At 36.8% G+C, this 22,906-nt stretch overlaps 1 long non-coding RNA gene across 1 annotated transcript; it reads right to left on the bottom strand.

Moving 5' to 3' along the window:
- Positions 1-1,271: 1,271 nt before the first annotated feature.
- LOC114896108 lies at positions 1,272-22,261 on the bottom strand. Its single transcript, XR_003793722.1, has 4 exons — positions 22,187-22,261; positions 6,493-6,581; positions 5,801-5,880; positions 1,272-1,440 (listed from the first exon to the last, which is right to left on the bottom strand). It is a non-coding gene; the product is annotated as an uncharacterized LOC114896108 (long non-coding RNA).
- Between the last annotated feature and the right edge of the window lie 645 nt (positions 22,262-22,906).

The following is a 22,906-nucleotide window of genomic DNA, read 5'->3' as shown; positions in this document are numbered from 1 at the left end:
TGTTGTGGCTAATAACCCTAATTAAAAAGCACACTTTTCCCATCACTTTCTCTATAGTATTTGTTGTCAAGTAACATCACATATATTTATTTGTTTATTTTCTGTTTCGCCCACTAGGACATTAACTCCATGAAAGCAGAAACTTAACTATCTTACTCACAGTACATCCTCTGTGTCCAAAACAGCACCTGTCAATAAATACTTGGTGAAAGAATAAATAAATTTAGGTCTTGTTCACTTAGCAAGATGTTTAATAAAGAGGTAGCACCTATGGTGGAAAGAAAACTAGTTTGTGGTGAGAAAGATTCAATTCTACCGTTTACTGACCGAGACCTTGGACAAGTTATTTAACCTCACTGAGTCTCAACTTTCCTCTCAATAAAAAAGGTTTAATAGTTCCTGCATTGAGAGAACATAAGAGAACAGTGGTTTCAGGAAGGATCGAGATAGAAACAGACACGTTTTCCAGAGCATGAAGCCATGAATATCTGGAGGTGAGGAATGCTAAGTTAGGAGTAGAGTGAGATTTCTAAAACTCTGTATTTTATCTATCATTTCGAATCTTATTTCTCAGTTTTCTTCAAAGCGATTATTATACCAAATTAACGCTATTTAATAATTACAGTTTAAAAATTGCAAAGGCATTTAGAAAACCTCAGAATGTCCTTGATTTCAAGAAGTGCAGGACAAAGTTTTCTCCTTGTTGTCTCCCCTGTATGTCTCTAACAACTCCTCTATCGCATTCCATGAGATTCTTCAGGTGCTTCCAGTCAGGGACCCCCCCCCCCACCCTTTTCCACTAAGGCATGGGCATGTGACCTGGGCTGGAAAGTTAGCATCCTTTAATCTGAGACTGACATTAGCATTGACAAAAAGCAAATCTCTCTCCTTCTCTTTCCTTCTGGAAAGACTGCATTCTGGTTGCCATATTTTTCACCACATGGGAAGGACCAGTTTAAGTAGGGATGATGTCAACACAGAGAAGCTAGAGTTGAGAAAAGAGAAAGAAAGTCTTGAGACATCTAAACACGTCTAAGGCCAATTCCACCTTTTATACCCAGATCTTATGTGAGCCAAAAAGATTATCTTTTCTTTAAGCCAATTTGAGTTATTAGAAGCTTAAGAAATACAGGAGCATATGGAGAAAACAGTGAGATTGAGTTTGCTCTGCAGAAAACACGAAAATAAGACGTGATCCAAAGCCCAAAAGCAGTAAGGTGGAAAAAGGTTTAACTAATTCCTGCACTTCATAAAACAAAGTCACTTTACCTCCCACACACTCTAAGTCCCTGTTGGCATCATGTTCTTGCTTCTAGCTGCTTGGAGCTGAAGAAATTCCAAATTTCACTGGCCGTTGAGGAGTGATGCAGAGATAGGGGTTCCAACACCACTGCTAGTCAGCAAGAAGGGAGTCACATTCCTGTCTTCTAGGCTTGGACTCTGAATACATTTTTACATGCAATCATTAACACAACAAATAGATTGATTCTGAAATATTATTAGTGCAAGTCAATGGGTCTAGCAAGTAATCAGGTAGTTTACAAACAAATGTTTGAAACATACTACCTTCTAAATTGGGGACCATCAGTAATTTTTACCACTGTAAATGTGTGTGTGTGTTTGTGTATGTCCATGTGATATATAAGTTTAATCGTTCATTCTCAGTTACAAAACAGTAGCAATTTTCAAAGTGCCTCTGAGACCCCTTCAGAGAGTACATAAAGTAAAACATACTTCCATAATAATTCCAAAACATTATTTACCTTTCTCACTCTCATTCTTTTTTTTTTTTTTTTTTTTTTTTGCGGTATGCGGGCCTCTCACCGTTGTGGCCTCTCCCCTTGCGGAGCACAGGCTCTGGACACGCAGGCTCAGCAGCCATGGCTCATGGGCCCAGCCGTTCCGCGACATGTGGGATCTTCCCAGACCGGGGCACGAACCCATGTCCCCTGCATTGGCAGGTGGACTCTCAACCACTGTGCCACCAGGGAAGCCCTCACTCTCATTCTTTTACAAGTGCACAGTGGAGTTTTCCAGAGACCTAATGATGTGTGATATCATATTAGATTAAATGGCAAAATAGATGAAAATCTACTGTTTCCCACTGAACTGAACTAGCCTGTTGAACTAAAGAGATTTGCAAAATAATGTCAAATAATGACCCTCTTTGAAAATTATAGTTATTTTAAACAAAATATCTGTTATTTATATTAACATGAAATGGTTTACTGTCATTTTTAAATGAGTAATAAATATATATTTTTTAATTTCTCAGTTTTTAGTTCTAATCTGATAAATATTGATGGGTATAGCCCACATTAATAAAAGAGCTTTGAGGTCCTCGATAATTTTTAAGATTGCAAAGGGCTCCTGAGATCAAAAAGTTTGAGACATTAAAAATAGATTCAGGTAAAATTTGTAATAACCGAATATTGCACAATTTAGCTACCAAATATAAACTCTCTATATTTTTAAAAGTCTGAAAGTTACTTGTGGTGATTCTCAGAAAGAAATTCTTATTGTAATTTATTAAAATGGGTATTTTACATGTCTATATTGACTTTAAAGTGTCTCTATGAGAAAACATTGATTTGCTATGGCATGTTGTTATCTTTAACACACCTGTACTCATCCAAAAAAGATATTACTGTTATTATCATCTTGCAGATTCAGAGGCTAGGCCTTTTTACCAGTGTCATCTAAAGTAGGTGCTGGCAAATTTTTTGTATAAAGGGCCAGGTTATAAATATTTTCATCTTTACAGGACATGTGATTTCTTCCTCAACTGCTCAACTCTGCCACTGTAGCATGAAAGAAACCATAGGTAATATGTCTAAATAAGTGTGGCCATATTCCAGCAAAACTTTACTTATGAACACTGAAATTTGAATTTCATATAATTTTTTAGGAAATATTATTCTCCTTTGTTTTTTATTCTTTTTTTTGTTTTTATTCATGTCATGAAGTACTATTCTTCTTTGGTTTGTAATCACTTAAATATTGAAAATCTTTCCTTAACTCATGAGCAGTACAAAAACAAGTAGTGGATTGAATTTGGTCTGCAGGCTGTAGTTTGCCAACCGCTGGTCTGAAGTATGTTCTACAGAACTTTAATCCTTTGAGATCCTCTGTGACAAAGGGTTCCATGACTAAATGAGTTTGGAAAATGTTGCAGTGGAGATTCAAACAATATGCTGTATTTTAAAGCCTCTGAAATAACCTTCAAAAAACTTTTTTGTTTCACTCAAACCTAGTGGATCACAGAAACATTTTTTCAAATAATACTTGTTTAGTGCTCTCAAAATACTGTTCCATAGAATTTACATTGGGAATTACCGCTCTAAAGGATCCCAAACTCAAATGCCTATAGATATGTTGTGTGATACCTATGTATGATACAGGTTCTGTGTAAGAAGATAGGTATTAATCTTTTCCCACCTGCTCATTAACATTGCCTTTTAATCATGTGCAAGACAAACAAAATGACCAACAAAACATATCTTCATTCTTTACACAGCCCTGAGGCACCAGTTTGGAACCATTGGTATATTGGTAGTGGAAATGACTTCAATATTTCAAGATTCAGTACACAAGGGAAGGTAGTTCAGGCAAGCTACTTATCTTGTAGCTTGAATGATACTACACACAGCTGCATCCTTATGGAATAATCAGAGAAGGACACAGTAAAGATATAATGAAAGAGGGTATAATAATTGTGCTTTTGCTTTTGCCTGATTCTGTGTGATTTTTAGGACAATATCTCCCAAACTTCAATGTACAAACAAATTACATGGGCTCTTGTTAAAATGCATATTCTGATTTAGTAAATCTGGGTGGTACCCATGTATGTACATTTCTAACAAACTCCAGGAAACACTGGAGATCCTTGGGGTCAGAGTTCAGGAAGGGATTAATTTCATTGCACAAGTGAAACTCAATGACCTACTGATTGGAAGAATTTGCCTGTTCACAAGATCCCCGGGCAATTTATACGAATATTCAAGTCAGAGCAGCACTGCTCTAGAGCCAATTTCCATGAACACATTCTTAGTGCATTGGAAAGTCAGTCCAGCTGTACTAAATAATCTCCACCAGTAGTGAAATATAGTTTGAGTGTCTTTGAATAAGTAAGGAATAAAGAAAAGAAGAATATTCTTCCCTTCTAAGACTCTGTTAAGGGAGCATTGCTTCACCTTGAAAAGTCCAGAAATGATTTATGAGGTAACCCTGGCCTAACATCTAATGAATCCACATTTATATCCAGGAGACAAAAGGGAATACAGACCAAGGGCTCAGAGGTCAGTTATAAAAACTTCTGATATCAGGGATTGGCAAAAAGAACTACATGGTAGAGCCACAAGAAAATCATTTCAAGAATGCTAAGTTTCGATAGAAATATTCCCATTAATGAAAATTGGCAGGATCACAAGTAGTGAGTAATCAGTAAAACTACACCCTACACCTGCAGCACATCCTTTAGGGAGTTGGCATGAGGTGGTAATCAAAAGCTAGGTGTTTTTTTCCCAACCAAAGGTCACCGAATAAGGACACACACCCTAAAAGGCTTAAAGATATTATACAAAGCACTTGTACAAAAAACAGAAACCATATGAGGATAACTGATAAATATTTGTTGAATGAGCTCAAGAATAGCAGACTTGTGTTCTGAATAAAAGAGTTGTAATTCGTGTGATTGTTGTTCTAATTTTTGGGGTGACAACTGTAACATTCCTTGGACTCGAGAATGCTATATCTTAGCATTTTGATTTGCTGGATGCTGAAAGGGGGGCTTAGGAAGGGTATTATGTTTGTAAACGAAGTATTAAGAATCAGCAAAAAATGTCTGGGACATCATGCTAAGATGCTGGGGGTAAAAAGCCATGTTCTTATTGATAAGAATACTGAAATATCAAGAATGGAACCAAGAATATTGATCTCTTGAGAAGCAGTCACTTATGGATAATAAACAAAGGCACCCACTCAAATGAAAGAGAGCAGCACAATTATAATTTAGCTCAGCATCTAGCCTGGCAGAGTGGTGCCTTTAGAGGCCACTTAAACCCTGTAAAGCTTTCCCTGGGCCATGCATGAAGGAAGAGCATTGGTACATTCCCTTTGTTCACAGACTTCGCTTCCTAAATCACCCAACTCTTTTATTACCTTTCCCCTCATTTATTTTTTTCATCCCCTGGCTTCAGGCCTGACTTTTCCCCCCATCACAATTAAGTTTTTATCCTTACCCTTAGAGCACATTCTACCTCTTCCGCTCATGACCCCAGTCACCCATGACAATAGTTTTACTTCTTCATTTTTCCAGTGAATTAATGAACTTCTTTGGTAATGCCTCTCTTTATTTCACCAGCCGCAGTATCCTTTAATACTTGGCATCTGGTCCACCTTCATAAGTAGGGTCAAGGTCTGATCAGAACAGACCACATTGAATAGTCTATTATCCGTGGTTCACCCTGAGCTCTCATTCTGCATCTTTTCTTATATGTTTTCAGTTGTGTTTCTCTTGACTCCACCACTAGATCATTTCTTACATGGGGGGGAGGTCTTCTTTTACTTTGTTAACTCTCTCAGAAAGTAGAAATCTTATTTACCAAATACTTCCCAAATTTTTATGGTTGAGTGACTCTTAGGAAACAAGAAATATATATTGAATGCCAACCATAAGCCCAGATTGAAACTAGTTGCATAGACTTTGGCTAACATGTTCTCTAAACTAGCAGAGAGAAATCATTCATTATGAAACAACATTCCCTTTCATCAATGGCCAACACATTTGTACATTTCTTACCTGGGTAAAATCAGACAAGCAGCTAACTTTAGGCCAATAGATGTATCTTCCTTTTACATTTCAGATGACATGCTTTATACCTATATTTATTATATAGAACAAAGCCACGGTAACTTAGTTGAATAAAACTATTGAACCTTGCTCATAAAATAAAATAATGTCTGCAGTTATAAACAGATACCTTTTCTCGATAGAGCTAATCATTTTTACACACATATTAAAAGTTTTAAAACTTCAGGGTCAAAAAATTATATTTTCACCCTTAAAATACAAAATGCTATACACAAGGTTTTTCCCTATTAGTCAAAACATAATGAGTCATACAATCTCATTTAACTTCAGCTTATTTTTAAACTAAAGCTAATATTAAACTTACTTTGTGCAAAAGCCAAGCTTTTTACAGCTATAATGGCTCTCAATATGTGAATGAATGAAGACAGATTGATAAGGCATACTGCTCACTCATCAAAACTGAGTAAGTTTACCTACTGTGTAATTTTATCCATAATTATAAAATAATTAGAAGGCATATTTAGGATGAAAAGAACCCACTCTAAGGTTGTCTTTGAAGTCACTTGTTTTTCTTGTTAATATTTAGTTTTAGTTTGTTATTATAGTTAGATTGGAAGCTTTTGGACATTTGAAAATATTCTTATGGCTTTTGAAGTATTTGCCCTGAAACGTCTGCCTACCGTAATGTAAACAAATTTTCATGGTGGAAGTTACCACCCTTCCCTTCTTCTACTTGGTCTTGCTCTGCCAGCATCTTCCATTCTTCATCCTAGAGAAAACCATAGATATTGAAGAAATCAAAATAACAAAAATTCCCAATCTTTTAAGCATTTACTATATACAGACTTGCAATATCTTAGTGAAAACACAACACAGCAGCTCTATACCCGGTTTTCACCGTTGTATGTATAAATAAACTGCAACTCAGAGAAGTTAGCCACTTTATCCAAAATCTCACAGTAAATGATGTGGCAAGTCAGGCTCATATCTGACTCCAAACTGTAAGTATCAATAATAATAACGACAAAAAAACCAACTAATAAGTTACTGAGTAACTACCTGCCAGCTACTTTACTAATAAGCATGTCCCAAGATTATATCAAATCCTCACAACAGCAGTATTAGGTAGATTCATTTTAAATCCCAATTTTGTGGATTTGGTATAGAGAAGTTAAATAGCTTGTCTAAGTCTACAGTGCTGATGAGGGGCAGCACACAGACTTGAATCGAGCTGGTCTGAATCCAGTGCCTACTACTTACTTAATACTCAGTTAGGGACAACCTATTTTAAGAATGTATCTTAAACTATCCAGTCACTGATATTACTCTTATTGATACATTTCATTATGTGTAATATATTGCCAAGAAATTAACGTATTTGTGTCTGTGTTTATTTGCACTTTTATCCCCTACCGTGCATCAGGAACGCTAGGTTTTGTGGATACAGAAGCAAAAGATACCCTCTCTGATCAAGAAGCTCTCAACGGAGCTGGAAAAGATACAGGCTAATAAATGCTGTTGGAGTAGGTGATAGAATGGCTCTTTTCCTGCAGCAGCACAGAAATGCTTCACAGGAGAGATGACGTTTAAGTACTGTAATAGGTAGAGAATGAGGTAAAATGGCCCAGCCATCCACATTTGGTGTGGAGGATGCTAAGCAGTAGAAACACATGTAAGAAGATAACCTGGACTGTAAGAGAAATAGCAGTTGTCTCATTACTCAGGTGGAAAGTATGTATGACACTGACCCAAGAAATGGGCACGTAAGCAGCGTCTGACCTCAAAAGTTCTTCATCATTTTAAATTAATTAATTATTTCATATAATTAACAAATATTTATTCAATGTCTTCTATATATCAGGAATGATACCCATTACTTAGGAGGCAAGAAAGACATAGTTCTGACTCCCTAACCAGGTACTGTACTATTTGTTACTCTGAGGAGTTGAAGTTGGGAGGCAGTGAAAGAATTTAAGCAAGATGATATGATTGATTTCACACGTGGAAATAATTATTCCTGAGTAGTGGTCTGTGTTGGAAAATCTGACAAATATTTTAAAAATTAATTATATATGTCATGATTTCTATCATTTTTATTCTTTCCTTTCTCCTACTTAATTTCAGTATAATTTATCTTTGTCTAACTTTTTAAGGTGGAAGTATAGAGCACTGATTTTAAACCTTTCTCCTTTGCTAACATAAGCATGTAAAGCTATAAATTTCCATCTAAGCACTGCTTTAGCTACATCTCACAAATTTATAACGTTTTTTCATTATCATTCAGGACAAAATTACCATCATAATTTCTTTTATGACCCATGGGTTATTTAGAAGTGTGTTGCCTAATTTCCAAATATTGGATATTTTCTAGTTATATTTCTATTATTGATTCTTACTTTAATATAGGTGTGGTCAGAAAAACCACTCTGTATGACTTCAATCTTTGATACTGAGGTTTATATTATGACCCAGCATATGTTTATCTTGATGAATGTTCCATACGTACTTGAAAGAATTTTCTGCTTTTGTTGATTAGATCAAGTTGGCTGACAGTGTTTTTCAAATCTTCTATATTCTTACAGATTATTTTGTCTACCACTACTACTAAGAAACTGTATCACTCAGGTTCTCCAGAGAAACAGAGCCACTAGGAGATATATATAAATAACTCATGTATATATGTATATATATATATACACGAGTTATTTTAAGGATTTGGCTTACGCAATTGTAGGGGCTGGCAAGTATGAATTGTAGGGCAAGCCAGCAGGTTGGAAACTCAGGAAGGAGTTAATGCTGCAGTCTTGAGGCAGAATTTATTATTCTCTGGAAAACTCAAGTTTTCTAAAAGCCTTCAGCCATTGGATGAGGGCCCACCCACATTATCAAGAGTAATCTCCTTTATTTAAAGACAATGAATTGTAGATGTTAACTACACCTACCAAATACTTTCACAGCAACCTAAATTAGTGTTTGATTAGATAACTGAATACTGCAGCTTGGCTGAGTTGACACAAAACTAAACATTATATCAACTGTGAATGAAAATTTGTTTTTTTCTCTCTTCGTCCTATCAATTTTTGCTTCATTCACTTTGAAGCTCTGTTATTAGGTAAACGCATGCTTACGATTGATGACTGCTATGTCTTCTTTTTTTTTTTTTTTTTTTTTTTCGGTACGTGGGCCTCTCACTGTTGTGGTCTCTCCCGCCGCGGAGCACAGGCTCCAGACGCGCAGGCCCAGCAGCCACGGCTCACGGGCCCAGCCGCTCCGCAGCACGTGGGATCCTCCCGGACCGGGGCACGATCCCGTGTCCCCTGCGTCGGCAGGCGGACTCCCAATGACTGCGCCACCAGGGAAGCCCTGCTATGTCTTCTTGATTAACTAATCCATATATCATTATGAAATACCTTTCTTTGTCTCTGGTAATACTCATCTTGAAGTCTCCTTTGTCTTATTTTTGTATAACCACATCAGCTTTGAAAAGCTTAGTTTTTTTTTTCATGGTATACTTTTTTCCACCTGTTGCTTTCAATGTCTGTGTCTTTTTATTTAAAAGCGTTTTTTCTAAAAGAATATATAGATGAAAATTTTTATACAGCCTGAACATCTCTGTCTTTTGGAGTGTTTAGCAGGAATCTGTTTATATTTAATGTAATTACTAATATGGTTGTGTTTTAATCTCCCATCTTGTTGTCTTATACCATTTGACCATTATTCCATTTCTCTTCTTGCCTTATTTTTGAATAAAGTAGTTTTTAGTATTTACTCTATTCCTATCTGTTGACTCTATTGATATGCTTTTTTGTTTTTTACAGATTGCTCAGTATAGAAATAATAACATATGTCTTCAAAGTTTACCCTCAAATAATACTATGGTACTTGGCAAACAATATGAGAACCTCATAGCTTCAAGTTTATAATTGTAAAAATGTTCCCCTTTTCTGACTTTTGTGCTCTATTTTATTCTACACATGTAATAGACCCAACAGATTGTTATTACTTTTTTCATATAGTCAATATATTTTTGAAGAAATTAAAATACTGTTTTAGTATTTTAATTAAAAGATTGTTTTAGTATTCTTATTTTTAATACATACATTAACCAAATATTTACCCTTTCTGGTTCTCGTCATTACTTTCTGTAAGTCTAGAGTTCCATCTGGTATTATTTTTCTTCAGTCTGAAAACCTCTCAGAATTTTGTGTAGTGCAGGTTTACTGAAGAGATGCTCTCACCTTTTGTCTATTGGAAATGCTTTTGGCTTCTTTTATTTTTTTTTCAATTTTTAGGATATTTTTGTTGAACATAGAATTTTAGATTGATTTTTTTCTTTCAGTACTTTAAAGATAGTATTTTATAATTTTCTGGTCTGTAAAGTTGGCCGTCATTCATTGTTTCCATATGTAATGTGTCTTTTTCTCTGCTTACTTAAAAAATTTGTTCTTTATTCTTGGTTTTCTGCCATTTAAGTGTGATATACCAATAAGTGGCTTCCTTTATATTTGTCCTACCTTGGGTATGTATGAGTAATAGGAAGAATTTTTCTAGGAGATGTATTGCACAAATCCAAATACATTAAATAGAACATAGCGAGGAAGATTTTCTGTCCCAGACATTCTACAAATCCAGGTTTATTTTACTAGAGGGTAAGACTCCTATGCTCAATAGGTCTCTGAGAGTCCCAGGTTATAACACTCTTAAATCATGCTGGGCAGAAACTTCTGGAAAACAAAACGCGTTTTGGAAAAGATAAGACAAACTCTTAAAATATGTTAATCTCTTATATTACCATTAGGAAAACGTGAGGTCAGACAAGTAATTCAAATCAATAATTTGCATATCTGACATTCTTTGGGGGATATTGCTTTGGTTGTCACATATTCATTCCTTGGAGCTGGTGAGAACAAAGCATTACACTTTCTATAACCATAGTAGGTTGTTCTAGTCAAAATATCCTTCAACTGATGCAGTCATGTTCAGGCAACCAGCAGGGAGTTAGTTAGCCATCAGCAGTGGACAGCCACAGTAGTGCATCAGCCTGGTGTGGTGTGTTGAAAGAAAGAGAAGACTAAATAGGGATAAAAACTTTGAAGACCTTAAAAGCACATTCTTTCCTACTTCTGATTTTGGATTCCTCTCTGATAAATACATATCCTGCTTTTCAAAAATATGGTGGGGGAAAAAAGCCCTCACAATTCACATCAGGAGATTAATTTTTAATCTTTATACTTAAGCAATAATTGATCACATCTTGACAACTTTTCTTTTGCGATAACTAGTCAACCTAAGTGATTTCAAGCTGAAATAACAATATTCGTTAATTTGTCCAGAACTGCTAATTAATTTTTTCTTAAGTCTTGACATAAATCCAGTCTGCAAGAACTAAAGCCAAAGTGAACATCCTTTGAACCCTGGATGAACAGTTAATTTACATCTGGATGTTCTGATTGAATTTGAATAGTGTGTTCTTGTATCCCAGGAGAAAAGAGCTAAGTTCATGTCTATGCTGGTTTGTATCCAAACAGAAAAGAAAATAAATATTCATTTTAGCATATAAATTTATTAAAATTATACATTTGGGTATTTTTCTTTATAGGAAATACTGATTTCAAAATGTCATTTTCTAGATAGTAGTAAGGGAAATAAAACTGTAAAAATGATCTTTCTATTTTCCTTGAACTTTTCAAAATTATGCCCTGCAATAATTAATGGGTATACTGAAATACTGAACAGCTGCAATGCTAATCTCAAATCAATATTTATATTTCCTCTTACAAATAAGTGAAATGATTTTTCATGCCAATAAATTGAAGCCACAGATAATTATTTTTATAACTTAAAATTTCTTGTTGTTTTTTAATTTGCTGCATATCGAAATGTATTTTATCACATAAAACTTGTAACGCACATGAGATTGTAAGGTAGACATCACTTTTAAAAAAGTTTCAAATGTTAAGCAACTTGCTTACTATAAAAAGTCTAATTAATTTACAAAACCAAAATAAAAATTCAGGTTTCTTTTATGTAATGGTTATGGTAGTTCTATTCCTAAAGATGAGAGCTGTAGCAAAGTAGTGAACTTAAATATTCATTCATTTACTCATTTATCCCACCAATTGTTTTTAGCATGTTTTAATGTTGGAGATAAGGTGGTAAACACAACCAATACATTCTCTGCCTTCCAGGAGAATTCAGAGTTGCCTCGGGGATAGAGAATAACCAACAAATCGTGCAATTAGCTGTGTAATTAGAATTGTTGTAAGTGAAATCAGGCAGAAGTACACAGTCCTAAGGAACTTCCAGCTTCTCTGGGGGAATGACATTACAACTCAGATCTGAAGGATGAGTAAGAGTAAGATGAAAGGAGTGGGAGGTATTTAGGCAGAGGGTAGATGGCATGAGCTCGGCACAGTGACTAACTAGAAGGAGCCTCTTCTAACAGGGAATTTTTAGGTCTACACGAGTGGAATGCAACAAGAAGGGATAGATCAGAAGTGATGCCTGTGAGGTTAGCAGGTGCCAGATCTTACACGTCACTCTAAGTCTTATTGGGGTTTTGGTTTTTATCTTAAGAGTGATGCACTGGTGGTTATTAAAGAATCTCAAGCAAGGAGAGGCATGATAAGGTTTTGCATTTTAAAAATCACCATATTGGCAACATAGTGGAGAATATACTGGACAGGTTAATAGTGGATGAGGAAGACCACTGACGCGTGTTCTGGAAATTCAGCCCAGAAACAGAGGGGGAGTCTGATGAGGGGTGGCAGGGATAGAGATTAAGAACATTGTCCAATTTAGGAAGTAGAATCAACAAGAATTGGAGATTGGCTAAATATGGAGGTCAAGGAGATTGAGAAAAGAATGATGCTCAGGTTGCTGATGTATGCAATTAGTGGATAGTGGTGTATTTCCCACAACAGTAGGAGCGGCTCACAGTTTGTTTTTTTGAGTGGTGGGGGAAAGAGAAGAGACATAATTGGGAATTTGGGTTTTGGCATATTGAGTCTGATGTACCTATGAAATGTTCAAGTGCAGACAGTGAGTAAGCAATTTTATACACCCAGAAGTAAGAAGAGGCATGAGAAGTGAAGCCTGTGAGCAGGTGAGATTGTCTCAGCAGGGTTTCTCAATAGATCTGCAGAATCCTAGGGTCTGTGAGACATCCTGTGTGAAAGAATGACTGTAAAAATACTAGGTCAGTTTTTGAGCTTCATGTGTTGCACGATGTGATGGGCTGTGACTGAGCATTCCTATTAGCAATTTTGTTAGCGAATTTTTGGCCCCATACAGCAGTCGGCAGTGGGACAGTGTTCATCGGGATGAGTCCATGCTCAGGTTTTGATGCCAAGTTGGGGAGGCTTTTGAAGTCTGATAGGTGCTGTTGTTACACAAAGTAGAGGAAGGTAGGAGAATGATGTCAACCTCTCCTTCTCAAATTATCTTCTGCAACTCCCTTTATGCACAGCCAATGAACTTAAAGCAAATAAGCTTTACTGATGTAACAGAAAATCAGGGGGAAATTCTCATTCTAAAGAGCACACTTCTACACACCAACAGTAATGTGCGCCTCCTGCTTGCTCTCATAGTAAAGGCTGCAAAATGTGGGTTACGTTGGTTAAAAGTAAATTGTATTGTGAGGTTTTCGCACTTCTCGAGATTTTCTCACTTAGTAGTTATCGTGCCTTTCTGTTTTATATTTTATTTGCATTTGTGTTTCACAAATATGCCTGATGGTTAGGAAGGGTGATTTCTGAAGATGAGGTATGAGATGGAAAAAGAGGCTTCTAGGCTTAGGCCTATGGACAGTTTTGATAAAGTTAATGATGAGGAGTTACAATCTTCTGGGTCAATTCACTGCACGAGCGCAGCAAGGGACCCAAAGGAAGATCACCTTCACAACAAAAGCTACTTAATGAGTTTTATACATCCCAGCTGTCCTATCCATTGTATATAATCTGTGGCAAACAACTAAAAAGACAGCAATAACTCTGGCAAAATTGAAAAGACAGGCACAAATCACAGCCATTTGACAAGGAAAGATGCAGTTTGAATCTGAAACAGGATAAAGATTTTGGTTGAAAAAAAGTCACATCCAGTGAAAAGGCTCTGGAAGCAAATTATTTAGGAGTTATGAGGAGCATAATTTGTAACCTAAAAAAGGAAAAGTTGCATAGTTGGTGGGAACTTAATATCGATAGCAGGTAAAGGTATAGTTAGTAAAATACGAGGATGGGATTCCATACAAGAAATTGACAAAGTTCCACTCTCAGCTAGTAGGATATGTTGACACGCTGATGATACGCTACTCGATGCTAAAGAGGTTTTGTATAACTGGAAAGCTGGTAACAAGAGCCTCTCCATCCATCTATTATCCTGATGAAGAAACAAATCTCACCAGTAAATGTCAAGTCGTAGAATTTTTAAGATTTGTAAAAGATAGTGAAATTCCAGAAACGTTTTTCTCCTACAAAATGCTGCCCAAAACAAGGACGAGATATAGTTGATGTTTATGTTCATAACTGAAAACAGAAGTTCTATTTCACAAGAATTGCATTGGCATCTGTATTGGTGGTGCTCCCCAGAAAACTCACATTCACACTGACATCACAGTACCCTGATTTCTTTCCAGAGAGCTACTAATGTCAAAAACTCTTGAATAAAATGAAAAAAATGTCCGGGTGATACTACAAAAATGGTTATTCAACAAAGACAGGTTCACTTAAGTTAGTTTTAAGACAATCTGAAAACCTGGAAAGGGAGAATCAACACCTTCTACATACAGAAATCCAGGCAGTTAACAGAGAAACAGTTCTCAGCAGGGTGTCTTAGCTGAAAGGGAATTATTGGAGCACTTTCCAGATATTGATACAAGGCCAGATTTTGCTGACTGTTTTGAAGACAAAGAATGGCTGCAGAAACCAGCCTACTTAGCAGACATTTTTCATCACATTATCCATTTGATTTCTTTGTAAGACCCAGGATTTTTTTTTTATTGCAAGTGACAAGATTCCTGAGTTTAAAAGAAACCAAGTCTCTAGAAAAAATATATATTGCAAAAGGAAATTTTGAAATAATTTAACTGCTACTTGGGTTTGAGGCAGAGGATGATATGAACAAGTCTCAAGACATATTGAAAACCATCTAGAGAACTTTGGAATATCACTGCAAGTGTTTTCCCTTTTAAGCCAAGCAGATGGCTGTATTAGGGACCCTTTCTTTAGATTTCCTTCTCAGTATGAGAATTTGAGTTTGAGAAAGAGGAATAACTTGAGCTGAAATTTGCTTATATACTCAGGATGATATTAATGCTCTGCCTCTAGATGAGTCCTGGATTTCCATGGACGCGGAGTATCCTGCCACTTAGAGGGAAGCAATGAACATTTTGCCATGGTTTCAACTTCTTTCATTTATGAGTGTTTCTTATTTAACCAGCATCAAAAACAAAGACAGCAGTTGTCTAATTACAGTTAATAATGAAATACATGTATGCTTGTCTCAAAAATTTGACCCAGAATTGTGTATTTTTGAGGCAGAAAACAAGCACAATTTCACATTACATATGTAAATTTCATTCTTTCTTTTCTGTTTAAATAATTTTTTAATCCAAATACAGGCCTTTAAAGAGATCAAGAAACCAACACATCGCATAATAATATTGTAACTGCTAGGCTTATATTTGAACCTAATCATGCCACTCAGAAAGAAAATATTTTGTCAAAGTCTTATATAAAATATTTTGGGTTTCATATATATATCCTAAGCTACATTTTATATATATTGCTTTGGCTTATGATTTTAGGAAGTTTACTATTCAGCATTGACAATAGATCTTTGTGTTGTAAATAACAAAAGAAAAAGAAAACACTAAAGTTTCCTCTATGACCCTTCAAGTTGGTATCTTCAGTGAGAAGGGCAACTGCACAAAATGAATAGGCTGACAATAAGTTGGTCAAAATAAACATATCCATAGAAAACTATCATTCTCTCCTCAAAGAGAATTAACATTATTATTGGTTTATTATATCTACAACTTACTGATCATGCTAATTTACCAGGACATGTAGGAATAATAATTTTTATGTTGGGATTCCCTCAGACCAGAAAACTATTGAATAAGGTTGGTATTGGGAAAAGAGAAGAGGTCTAGAAGCTTGAAGTTCAGTGTTTACAGATCAGATGGATGAGGATTCACGGTTAAAGGAGAATGAGGAGCAAGTAGAGAGCTGCAAATCTGAGGCTCTAGTTTCATGGGAACCAAGGCAGTAGAGGTTTCCACCAGGATGGAATGATTATTATACTTTGGTAGGAGGTCAAGTGATATGAAATGTTAATAATGTGTGCTGGACTTAGCATTGATCAGAGAAGTGATTAATAACTTTACCCTTTCAAACCCTCTTGCACTGTTGGTGGGAATGTAAATTGATACAGCCACTATGGAGAACAGTATGGAGGTTCCTTAAAAAACTAAAAATAGAACTACCATACGACCCAGCAATCCCACTACTGGGCATATACCTTGAGAAAACCATAATTCAAAAAGAGTCATGTACCACAATGTTCATTGCCAGGACATGGAAGCAACCTGAGTGTCCATTGACAGATAAATGGATAAAGAAGATGTGGCACATATATACAATGGAATATTACTCAGCCGTAAAAAGAAACGAAATTGAGTTATTTGTAGTGAGGTGGATGGACCTAGAGTCTGTCATACAGAGTGAAGTAAGTCAGAAAGAGAAAAAGAAATACCGTATGCTAACACATATATATGGAATCTAAAAAAAAAAAAATGGTTCTGAAGAACCTAGGGGCAGGACAGGAATAAAGACGCAGATGTAGAGAATGGACTTGAGGACATGGGAAGGGGGAAGGGTAAGCTGGGTTGAAATGAGAGAGTAGCATTGACATATATACTACCAAATGTAAAATAGATACCTAGTGGGAAGCAGCCGCATAGCACAAGGAGATCAGCTCGGTGCTTTGTGACCACCTAGAGGGGTGGGATGAGAGGGTGGGAGGAAGACGTAAGACGGAGGGGATATGGGGATATATGTATAGTATAGCTGATTCACTTTGTTATACAGCAGAAACTAATACAACATTGTAAAGCAATTATACTCCAATAAAGATGTTAAAAAAGAAACTTTACCCTTTCAGAGGAAGGTTAATTAACAAATGTGAGCTAAGGAAATGGAACCATTGAGTAAAGACAACTGTTTTCTTTCTATGCTATTTGTTGTGTGCAGGTAAAGGTAAAGAAAGCTGGGGTTGTAACTGGAGGGAATGAAGAGACTTTTTAAAACCAAAAGACTTGTACAGGTTTAAATGCTGACAGGAAGGGTCCCTTAGAGAAAGTGAAGAGATAGAAGAGAAAAAGGACTATAGAGGATGAGAAAAGGATGGAATTCTGAGCACGGTGGGAAGACTGGCCCTGTGGCAAGGAGGGTCACCTCCTCCACTGCAGTGGGAGAAGGAGGGAACAGTGGGTACAGAGGGAGATAGGCTTGTGATGGGGAAGGAGGGTTAGGGTTAGCAGACTGGAACCCCATCTTTTTAACTTTTGTTTTGTTTTTGTTTTTTTTTGTGGTACGCGGGCCTCTCACTGTTGTGGCCTCTCCCGTTGCGGAGCACAGGCTCCGGACACACAGGCTCAGCGGCCATGGCTCACGGGCCCAGCCGCTCCGCGGCATGTGGGATCTTCCCGGACCGGGGCACGAACCCGCGTCCCCTGCATCGGCAGGCGGACTCTCAACCACTGCGCCACCAGGGAAGCCCTCTTTCTAACTTTTAATTTGTGCTCTCTCCATTACATAACAACGCCTAAGTGTAAACTAAAAATGAAACTTTCAGGTTTGAAATAACTGCATTTTACAACATTCATATCCCTCGCCTTCCTTTCCCTCTTTACCCCCTCCCACTATCCTTCTCTGCTCCCCCTGTCCCCAAGGCACCAAGCACTCTGAAGTCTCTTAAGGTTGTTAAATAAGGTCAACAAGTCAAAGCCCTTTGTGGATTTCTGTAGTGATGGACATATTTGCCAGGAATCATAACCACAATCAGGCTTTGAATAAGAACAGAATCTATATGCCACTGCTCTTATCAGCCCTTCAATTAAAAAGAGGGGGGGGGAACCTCTGAATTGAAGCACGTACATGTCGCTCCCCATTCTAGCACCATTCTAATTTCCTGAACCATGTCAGTGTGTATTATGAAAGCTCTGGCATTTAGAAGGTATCTGGTAAGGGAAATTATTTGTCCTTTTGAAAGAGGGTAGGTAGGGATATGGAAAGTTAAAGATTAATTACTTCTTCCAAGCAGGACAAAACCTGGGCTACTATTCAACTCCTCACTTTAATTCTGATTCTAAATTAGCTTTTAAGATTTCAACAAAGTGGACAAATAAGTGATTCTTTATGGTACAGCACAGGGATTAAGAAATCATTTGTTACTCTCGGATGCTTAACATAGAAAACAAGTTCCTCTAAATGAGACTGGGTACCAGAGAAACAGTGTCATTACACAGAAATACTTTTAACCTATAGAATTTTACATTTCCATGGCCACAAAATTTCTAATCAGATGTAAATAAAATTTTTAAAGGCATTCATTTGTTTATACATCTAAAACTTTATATTCTCTTGCAAGCTCTTTAAAGCAGAACTTGTTTTTTAATAAATTGAACCATATTAAATTTTTTATATTTTAGGCAATAAAAGCTGAAGTATCAACAGTTGCATAGGATTCAACCTAATATCACAAGCACTTGGCACATAATAGTCACATGATAAATTCGTAAATGAATGGATGAGTCTGAGAATTCAGGCATGTATTCTACTCCATGTGGGAAATGCTTTATAGAAAAGGACATCATCAGCAAGTCAACATCAAATATTCAACAAAACAGTGTATTATTGCAAATTAACTACTATGCAAACAAAAAAACTCATAATAATCCAAAGAGTTCTTGACAGTTTCTGATAGTGTCAATGAAAATCAGCTGGGGAGAGTCCAGAGTAATCACTTGGTTGACACTCTAGAAATGCCATTATTGTAGAGGTCAATGAAACATTAGCCAAAGGGAGAAAAATCCATGCTTAAGGATTTACCTTCAATTACTGAAAGTAACTTTGTTTTTTCCCCTGATTTCATTTTCAAATGAAAGGAAAATAAAACAGCAGGAGAAGTCTATGAACCCTAAAATAAACAAAATTTAACTTTCCAGAAGGAAATGTTTAATTTAAATTTGAAATATTATTATACATCTAATGACGGCTTTTAATTTAAACATACTTAATAGGAATTGCAGTTTTCAAGCAATTTGAGAACTTAAGCTTTAGGACTAGCTCCCAATCTAAATTGCAGAGCACCACCCCTCCAACACACACACACAACCCACTCACTCTCACATCACCCTACATTATTTTTTTATAGATGTATCACTAAAAAAATGTTTGTTGACTAAATGGGTGGATTTATTCATTTTAAAAGTTATTTATTGAGCCCCTCTCATGTGAAAATAATCATCTCTGTTTCTTAGTCATAAAACGTTTTTAGCAGATGAAAGCTCTAATTCAGAATGCAGAAAATCTTTTTGTCCTTTTGATATCCTTGTGTTGAAAATATAAACTGCATTATGCAATAAAAGCTGATTATATTAATGCTATGTTTTGATGAAGCCATCATAAATTACTAATTTTAATAAAAATTTCTAAAAGTCATGTGTGTCCATTTTTGTAAGCAAGACTGTGCCGAGATGCCTCAGTAACTCCTCTAGTTGGTCACTCTTGAATCTGGGCCTCCACAAAATATTATGGGCACCGTGCTAAACATCGTACATACCTCATCTCATGTAATCCTCACAAGAATCCTTGTAATAGGGACTATTATTTACCTCCATTTAGCTCATGAGGAAATTGAAGCTCAGAAAGATTAAGTAACTTTCCTAAGGTGACATGACTAATAGGTGAGAGAACTGTAACTCATATCCACGCTGCATCCCCATTCCTGCCTTTAATCTTTATATTATATGACCTCTTACTAGGATAAAAGAGAGAGATGTTTAAATAATTGAAATAATTATAATTATTGTTTAAATAATTGAAATATATATTTTTTTCCTATAGCCTCACTCTACTTATTGCTATATGGTGTTTTATACCATGTTTAAGAACCTCAAAGGTTTACCCAAGTTCCTGAGCCCTATTCACAAATCATTCTCTCTGCCTCACAGCTATGGTCTACAGCAGTTCCCTTGAACTAGAATGACTGCACCCTTCTCTCCACCTAAAACATAATGTCATTCTGTTTCTCCTCAACTCTTCTCAAGACTCTCCTCAGTGAAGAGATTCCTGAATAGCCTTACCTGAGTCCAGAGCAAAATAATGTCTGCTTATCACTACTGAGCCCACCACACTCTAAGGCAGCAAAGGCTGGGTCTATTTCTGTTTGTCTCCCCTGACTGAGTCTGTAGTTGTCCTCTCTATTAAACTGTATCCTTGAAAGTAAATACTCTGCAGTGTGTTCCCAGTAGTTCTTAATTGAGTTCAGACTGAAATTTGACAAGTGATTGTGTCATTCTGCTGAAAAGCAAAACTCTGTTGACAAGGTTACCAAATCCCTTCCCACTTTGGCTGTTTGCTTTTACTGGCTGCTCCACAGCCTTGTGCCACCTCCAAAACCAGGAAGCACATGGTTTTTCCTGTCCCTCCTGCTACCTTGCAGGAAATTCCTGGCTTTGGGTCATCTGGCATACATTGGCTGGACATGCTAGCAGAAGAGACAGAGGAGGAGCTGACAGCAAATCTAGACAGTGGAGGGACTTTTGCCTGGCCAGGTGTTTGACTTTCTCTACTTCCCTTCGGCTGGCCCTCCTGAAAGTCATGTCTACAGCTAAATAGTGATCTTGTACACACCAGTGTAGATTTTACTAGTCCAGTTAGATATGAGGTCTAAGATTAAGTGATATGAAATACTTCCACTTAAAACGTTCATTTCTTCTTAAAATTCTTCAATTCTAAATTATCTTCCTCCTAAAATAACGAATTGTTTTATAACCAACAGGAAGATCACTTCCACTTTTCCATTAGAAAATAACATAAAATTCCAACTCACTTTAACTCTATATCCATCAACAGAAGGAAACTGTTCACAGAAAGAAAGCAAATTAATTTGGAGTCATAGAGGGAAGAGTAAAATAGTTAAAATTTAAATGAAATAGCTAATATTTATTGTGTGTTTATTCCTGTGTCAGTTCAGACCATCTAAGAAGCAGACACCAAGACAGGATAAAACGGGAAAGGGATTTGCTTAGGGAAACACTTGTAAAAGAAAGAAGCAGAGGAGCTGGTGAGAACCTAGAGGTTCTAGGTTATGTTGCAGCTTCTTATACTTTTCTTATTTAGACCTGAATGGAATTGTCTGAGTTTTGACAACTTTAAACTTATTTCTGGTTATTTTATTTTATTTCTGATTAATCAAAAAATAGCTAGTTAGCATGCCTTAAAAATTAGTCATGGCTGACACTAGCATGCAAATTTTTTATTGTAATTTCAAAACTAACATCAGTACTCAGAAAATCATAGGATGGAAGTAAGTTTGAGTGCCTGGGACCCTCAAGGTCATCAGATCCAGCTTTCCACCCAGACAGACATGGTCGTTCAAGTTTTCCCTAAACACTACCCTTGTGAGGGAGATAGCTTCATCACAAAGCAATCCAATTTATTACTAAAGAACTTTAATCATTAGAAAGCCCTCTTTTATTTATTTTTATGTAGCCTTTAGGAAAATCTTATAACCTTCCCCCTAGAGCTTCAAGAAGAGATATTAGAAGAAAGTTACTGGGAGCCTCCTTCTTCTCTGGCCTGGGATAATAAGCCCTAGCTCATCTTACAATTTTTTTCCATAATACTGTTTCCAGAATCATAACCACTTCAGTCACCCTCCTCCAGATGCGCTATTAATTTTCCCATATCCTTCCAAATATATGGCAGCCAGAACTTGATTGTCCAGCCAAATGAAGTGACTAGTGTTGAATACTGTGGGATGATCTAGTCTCTGTATTTCTCCTAATGAATTAGATTTTGGGCATCATATGTCACAGCATTGCTGCATGTTGAATTTGTACTCAGTGAAAGCCTCTAAACTATAAAACTATAAAATTAAATCCAGATAGAATCCCAAAGATGGTCTTATCCCACATCCTCTTTCTCAGATAGGGAAATTAAGAATCTGAAAGATTTTGTGCCAAGAGTCACACAGTTAATTTGTGGCAGAATCAAAATTAGATCTAAAAAGTCCTAACGTAATGCTTCATTTCACTTTTTAAAATTGTATTTTCGTGCAAAGTGCTAAAGTGCAAAATTTTACACTTACCCTGTTGCATGTGATATTTATGGCTTTGTGGACTCCATGAAATCTCCAGTCACAGGCACCTTTTTAAAGATTAAGTGAACGCAAAAAAAAAAAAAAAAAAAATCATCTGGGCTTCCCTGGTGGCGCAGTGGTTGAGAGTCCGCCTGCCGATGCGGGGGACACGGGTTCGTGCCCCGGTCCGGGAAGATCCCACATGCCGCGGAGTGGCTGGGCCCGTGAGCCATGGCCGCTGAGCCTGTGCGTCCGGAGGCTTTGCTCCGCAACGGGAGAGGCCACAACAGTGAGAGGCACGCGTACCGAAAAAAAAAAAAAAAAAAAGATTAAGTGAAGAAAATTGGAGAAAAGGTAGTGAAAAGCCCTGACTCTTTGTATTAAAATGGCTTTCTGGTTTTTCTGGTGGGAAATGCTGTTTAGCTCCAATCACCTCTTAAGGGCAGCCCTGTGTACTCCTCTGCCTGGGCCAGTCCCTTGGTCTTGCCTAATTTCTTGATCTGACAGCAAAACACCTAATATTAGATAACACTTCTCCCTCACTTGTTAAACACTGACCATCCTTGTCTTCATCCAAGGCATGTATGCCACCTTAGAAAGGACTCTGTTTCTGTTCATCTTTGAGTCCTTAATAACCTCACCTACTCACGTCATTCAGTTGGGATCTCAGCAATGACTGAGCATGACTTTTTTTGTTTGTTTGTTTTTGTTTTTGCGGTACGCGGGCCT

The sequence above is a fragment of the Monodon monoceros genome, unplaced genomic scaffold (assembly GCF_005190385.1).
Source record: "Monodon monoceros isolate NGI ecotype Baffin Bay Population unplaced genomic scaffold, NGI_Narwhal_1 Super_Scaffold_15, whole genome shotgun sequence".
In the NCBI taxonomy this organism is placed as follows: domain Eukaryota; kingdom Metazoa; phylum Chordata; class Mammalia; order Artiodactyla; family Monodontidae; genus Monodon; species Monodon monoceros.
This window is presented reverse-complemented; position numbering and strand designations above follow the sequence as displayed.